We start from the raw sequence: 7,131 nt of genomic DNA, 5'->3' as shown, positions 1-7,131 counted from the left end.
TTTTTTGAGGCTTTTTCATGATTGTTTTTCCGTGCAAGTTTTTCGGTGATTCATTTTTGGTACATATCAAGGGGGAGTATTGTGAAGTTTATTCCTCGGGCGCTTCTCACCCTTAATGGGTTTTATAATCATTTTTTTATTATAGAAAGGGGGAGAATGATGGGTATTCGAAGTGGGTTATTCAGGTATTCATTTGTGGATTTGATGACCGGTGTTACTTTGAGGGGGAGAATGTTAGAGTGCAAAGTCATTCTTGGATGTATTTGTGCTTTACACACTTGTATTGTGTGATGAGTTGTCTTTCCTTTAAATAGGAAGTGAGTGGCACTCGTTTATGTAATAAACACTTTGAGAGCATTTGTAACACCCGGATTCCCAAGTATATTATTTATTCCTTTATTTTTTGGAGGTTGGGAGAGAACTCGGAGAGTTGGTGTTAAACTCGCCGAGTATGGTCGTGAATTCTATCCGGGTTCACAGCTGCACTCTGCGAGTTCATGAGTGGAACTCGGCAAGTCCATGTTGTTTAATGAAATCCTAATTTCTTGGGTTTGGGACCTATTTAAAGACCCTTAGGGCCGTCATTTGCGGCTACCAAACCCCAGAGAGAAACCCTAAGAGATCTAGAGTGTTTGTGAGGAAGGAGAGGCCATTCTTGATCATTTTGTTGGTGTAATTGCAAGAAGGAGGTGAGCAAGGCAAGAGGATGCTGAAGGAGGTGCAATTTTGGTGATTTTAGAGTCCCTAGACTTCATCTTGAGGTATTTATTCGGACCTTCCTCAGTTTTGGTGTTGATTCTTAGAGTTGGGGTTTTCTAACCCCTTTAGAGGTTGAATATGTGGAGCAACTGGTCCCTTCTCGAGTGTATGTTTTGGATCTGGACTCAAACAGGTCCAGAGACCTTAACCCTTGGAGCTTTATGGGTTATTTTGGGAGCCATGAGCTTAGGATGTTATTTTTGGGGCTAAATCACCAAGTGAGACCATCTAGATGTTATATGAGTGTCAAGGTCTAAACATTACGTGATTATCATGCTTGGGAAGGTCAGATCTATGGATTTAAGGAACAGGTCTGACCTGAGGAGGTCAAAGGAGTTTGTGCATGGCATGAACTCGTCGAGTCTGAAGAACAACTCGACGAGTAGGGTTAGGGTTTCCCGTAAATCACTCAGTGAGTAGACTTGCCGAGTTGGGGAATAACTCAGTGAGTCAGAGGGGGATTAGGGGACTGGAGTTCAAGGCAGAACTCGCCGAGTTGTTCTTGAGACTCGACAAGTTGAGTCGGGGTAGCCCTGCGATTCATGCTAGGTGTGACTCGTCGAGCAATGGGAGGAACTCGACGTGCCAAGCGGGACTATAGAGTTAGTGGACATGTGTAGACTTGCCGAGTCGCCCAAATGCACTCGACGAGTCGGGTCAAAGTTTGACCATTGACTTTTGTTGACTTTTAGAGTTTGGTCAACAATGTGGCCTTTAAGCCAAAAGAGGGGTAAAATGGTCTTTTACCCTTCTGAGGGTACTAAGATAGGGTTGATTATAGTATATTTATGAGAGTATTTACTTTATGTGATTAGGCGGAGGGTAGATCGTATTTCTACCAAGTCAGAGATTACCGAGACATCTGAGATGAGTCTTCTCACTATACTTTACCTAGTGTGGTAACAGAATTGTGTGACAGAGTATTTTTGAGTTATATGCCAAGGTATTTGCATGTTATTATGTGTTGTTATTTATTGTGATATGTGATAGGCATGATTCAGAGTTTACAGAGTTAGGGCCAGTGGGTCCACAGAGTTCTAGGACCAAGAGGGTCCCACAGAGATATTCGACCAGAGGGTCAACAGAGTTACAGTCTTAAGTGGCTGATATGTGTTTATGTGGTATTTCGGGGAACTCACTAAACAATTATGCTTACAGTGTTATGTGTGGTGTCTCAGGTACCAGCGATGATCGCCGGAAGGCGCCGGCATGACTCGTACACACGCACACCGGAGTTTATATGTTTTGATCTTGGGGTTTTGTATTAAGATAATGATGATACAATGTTTTAAAATGTGGATGTGAATGAAATTACATGATTTTTAAAATGCAAAAAATTGTTTACATTTTTACGGTGTTACAACATTAGTTTAGAAAGAGAAATTGCAAGACCCATTTGTACTCTTTCTATCGATACTAATGAGAGATAAACCCAGATTTATGTACTTCATGCGTTCATGAGTTTACATGATGGGTCACTAGATTTTTTTTTATTATACACATGTCATCATAATCAACACCACTACATAAACCGAGAGCGTGCATAAAAAGAACGTCCAAATCTGACTTCGTATGAGGAAGTTATGACTTTTCTAAGATTTAGCATAGTAGTGCACAACTCGGAATTCCAATTTTAGATCGATCAAGTTTTAGCCAAAATAATCTAAATGAGAATCAAAAATATCGTTAATAGGAGTTCAACGATATAAAGATAGTCAAAAACGGACGTCGGATGAAAAAGTTATAAATTGTTAACGAATTTTAACTGTCTAAGTCTGTTAAAATATAAATTTAAAAATTAGCTGACGGAGTCTAAATGAAAGTTGTAGATCCTATCGATACATACACGAGGATATAAAGAACATGAAAAATGGATATGCAAAAGTTACAGATTTTAGAAGATAATTAGTTTTTGGAGAAACCAACGAGCGACACGTAGCGCGATATAAGCAACTGCATCCTCACCACGGCTTGGCACCAGATGATGACACCTGGCCACGAACGTCGAGCGTTCAGCAAGGGAACTCACCATGTTTGAATGGTGATTTCCCAAAATACCCTTACAATAAGTGCTATCAGAAATGTTATGTTATGCTATATGACGAATTATGATATGCAAGCTAGAGTAGACTAGGTATTCTTATTAGGACTAGAGTGGCCTGATATATGATGCCTTAGTCTAGGGGATTTTGTTGCTAGAAATATTTGAGAGTGTTTAGATAGTAGCGAGGTGCTTATTTAAGAGAGTAGAGTGCTTGGAAATTTGAGACTCTAGGAGGAGGACTTGGAATGAGTGCCGAGTCGGTGTGGTCGGGAGTATTGGGCCCGTACTACCGAAGGCACCGGGTCAGTACGCAACCCAAGTAAGAATCCTTAGGGTACCAGAAACCAAGTAGGATTGGGGGTATCGAGTGTGTGCACGCTCGAGCGAGTCCTTGATATCTTGTGTTGTATTTCAAAGAGGTATCATGGTGGGAACGCGCCACATACCAGGGACTAGTGGAGGGGGTGTGAGCGAAGAGGAGCTCCGCCAAATGATTTATGATGAGGTGGCTGCTGCCATCCATGCTGAGATTCCAGAGATGTTCGGGTCTATCAAGACCACCTTGATAGAGACATTTGACGAGAGATACGCTGCTCTTTCTGATGTTGATGTTACTGCGGCCACTGCAGCAGTAGTTGCGGCTAGACCGCAGGGTGGTGATGTGTTGCTGTTCTGGGAGTTCAGCAACACAAAACCACCAGAGTTTGATGGGACCCAGGACCCGATTGCAGCGATGAGGTGGATTTCATACATTGAGGGGTGTTTCTTTACTTGCTCCTCTCCTAAGCATTTGAGAATCCGGTTCGCGTTGAACCAGCTTCGCTTGGGAGCGAAGGATTGGTGGAAGTTTGTGATGGAGCACTATACGCCTGCTGAGCTTGCTGCAGTGACCTAGGAGAGGTTCACTGCTATTTTTTGAGATGAGTACGTTCCCCAGGTGGAGAGGGAGAGTTTAGCCTAGGAGTTTTTGACCCTCAAGCAGGGTACTGAGTCTGTCACAGTGATTACGAGGATGTTCCATGAGCGGGCGATGTTCTGCCCAGAGCATGTGTCCTCCGAGCAGGCACGTATGAGCCGATATCTGAGCATTTTGAGGAGGGATATACGGGAGTTCATGGCGAACTCAACGTACCGAACATTTGCTGAGCTTCAGGAAAATGCCCGGAAGAGGGAGATAGAGCTGGAGACTCAAGCTAGGGAGGAGGCTAAGTCTCAGGGGAGGGATCGGCGACCGGCGTAGTCTCAGCCGGCAGCCAAGCGGGCTAAGCCCGCTGATTCGAGATGTGAGAGTCAGAAGGGCTGCACTTGTGGCAAGTGCGGAAAGAGCCACGATGGGGTGTGTAGAGCGGGGTCTTGCTACAAATGTGGCAAGGAGGGGCATATGGCCAATGACTGCCCCAAGGGGTTTGCAGTATGCTTTCACTGCAGCCAGACCGGACACGCAAGGCAGAGTATCCACAGTTGCGAGGGACAACCCAAGGAGCACCTCAGGGATCTGCCCCTGCTGCTATTAGAGCTACTGAGAGTCGGCCAGTGAAGGCCAAGGTACCAAAGGCACGAGGGAGAGCCTTTCAGTTGACTGCGGAGGAGGTCCGCGCTGCGCCCGACGTCGTGGCTGGTATGTATCATTTCTTGTATTTATTTTGATGTTGGGATGTTGTGTTTATTTTATGTTATGCCTAGGTACTTTTCTTGTGAATTTTGTACCTGCCTTGTTGTTGTTTGACTCGGGTGCGAGTCGGTCTTTTGTATCTTTGGCTTTTAGTCACCACATCAGTATTAGTCGAGAGGTGTTGAGTCGACCTCTGAGAGTTTCCATAGCTGACGAGAGGACGGTGTATGCCGCCAAAGTGATCCGAGGATGTGTACTCGAGATTTTCGGTGTTGAGTTTCCGATTGATTTGGTTCCTATTGCGATGGGAGATGTCTGTGTCATCGTTGGCATGGACTGGTTGAGCAAAGTGGGAGCGGTCATCAACTGCGAGAGACAGCTGGTGACCATACGAGACCCCGGTGGGGGAGTTCTTACGGTGTATGGAGAGGGTACACGTTATGGGTCAGCATTTTGTTCGGCCGCCAGAGCGAGACAGAGTCTACAGCAGGGCTGTAGGGTATATGTAGCATATGTGATGGATGCAAGGGTTGATTCAGAGAGACCGAGGTCAGTTGATGAGGTCCCGATAGTGCATGAGTTTCCGGACGTATTTCCAGAAGAGTTGTCGGGTGTGCCTCCGGAGAGGCAGGTAGAGTTCAGTATCGATTTGGTTCCGGGGGCTGGACCTATTGCCAAGGCGCCTTATCGCCTTGCGCCTCCAGAGATGCAGGAGTTATCCTCGCAGCTCTAGGAGCTGCTGGGGAAGGGGTTTATCCGGCCGATCTGTTCGCCATGGGGAGCGCCTATCCTTTTTGTCAAGAAGAAGGATGGTTCACACCGGATGTGCATTGATTACCGGGAGTTGAACAAGCTAACGGTCAAGAACCATTACCCGTTGCCAAGGGTCGACGATTTGTTCGACCAGTTGCAGGGGGCATCTTAGTTCTCCAAGATCAATTTGAGGTATGGATATCATCAGGTGAGAGTGCGATATGAGGAAATTCATAAGACAACATTCAGGACTCGTTATGAGCATTACGAGTTCGTGGTGATGCCTTTCGGACTCACCAACGCACCGGCGGTGTTCATGGATCTCATGAACAGAGTGTGCAGACCGATGTCGGATCGCTCGGTGATCGTGTTCATCGACGACATATTGGTGTATTCGATATCCAGAGAGCAGCATGAGGAACATTTGAGGGAAATCCTCGGAGTTTTGAGATCGGAGAGGCTTTATGCCAAATTCTCCAAGTGTGATTTTTGGTTGCGAGAGGTCCAGTTCCTAGGGTGTCTTGTAAACCAGAAAGGGATATTGGTCGACTCGACCAAGATTGAGGCAGTGATGATTTGGGAGATGCCGAGGTCACCTACCGAGATCAGGAGTTTCCTAGGGTTGGTTGGTTATTATCAGAGATTTATCAGGGATTTCTCCAAGATCGTCGTGCCACTCACCAAGTTGACCCGAAAGGGTGTTGCTTTTTCATGGGGTCCAGAGCAGCAGGCCTCCTTCGAGACACTTTGCCAGAGACTATGCGAAGCTCCGGTGTTAGCCCTTTCGGAGGGGATGGAGGACTTCGTAGTGTATTGTGGCGCGTCGATATCTGGGCTGGGAGCGGTGCTTATGCAGAAGGGTCATGTGATAGCATACGCATCGAGGCAACTGAAGCCTCATGAGATAAGGTATCCCACCCACGATCTGGAGTTGGGTGCGGTGGTGTTCGCCCTCAAGATCTGGTGTCACTATCTGTATGGGGTTCAGTGTACCATATACACGAACCACAAGAGCCTGAAGTATCTAATGGATCAGCCCAACCTGAATATGCGCCGGAGGAGATGGTTGGATGTGGTGAAGGATTATGATTATGAGATCCTATACCACCTGATCAAGGCTAATGTTGTAGCCCATGCACTGAGTCGAAGGGCGGAGGACGCCCCGATGCGAGATGTTTGTTTCAGATTGACAGTGATGACTCCGGTGTTGGACACTATTCGTGGGGCCCATGCTGAGGCCGTGAGGCCAAGAAGCCAGAAGAGAGAGAGAGTTGTCGAGCTGGTATCGGAGTTCATTACCGATAGCCGGGGGGCTTATGACATTTCAGGGTCGGATATGGGTACCGTTTGTGGGCGGGACGCGTACCATTTTGATGGAAGAGGCTCATCTATCGAAGTTCTTGATCCATCCATCCCGGGGCCACTAAAATGTATTTAGATCTGAAGAGGGAGTATTGGTGGCCCTGTATGAAGAGGGATGTCGCATGGTTTGTAGAAAGATGCTTGACCTGTCGCAGGGTTAAGGCCGAGCACCAGTGTCCACATGGTAAGCTGCAGTCGTTAGAGATTCCTGAGTGGAAATGGTAACAGATTACCATGGATTTCATCACCAAATTGCCAAGGACTGCAAGAGGTGTCGATGCAATATGGGTGATTGTAGGCAGGTTGACGAAGAGAGCTTATTTCCTTGCTATCAGTCAGAGCTCTTCCGCGGAGAGGTTGGCAGAGATGTACGTGAGAAAGGTGGTATCGCGGCATGGAGTGTCGATCTTGATTGTCTCAGATCGAGATGTGCGTTTCACTTCCAGATTCTGGAAGAATTTTCATGAGGAATTGGGTACGAGACAACATTTTAGTACCGCATACCACCCACAGACCGACAGGCAGAGTGAGCGGACGATTCAGACGCTCGAGGACATGCTCCGAGCATGTGTGTTGGATTTCGGCGGGAGTTAGGACACAT

This window comes from Lactuca sativa, chromosome 8 (assembly GCF_002870075.4).
Source record: "Lactuca sativa cultivar Salinas chromosome 8, Lsat_Salinas_v11, whole genome shotgun sequence".
Lineage (NCBI taxonomy): Eukaryota > Viridiplantae > Streptophyta > Magnoliopsida > Asterales > Asteraceae > Lactuca > Lactuca sativa.
Note: the sequence above shows the minus strand (reverse complement) of the source record.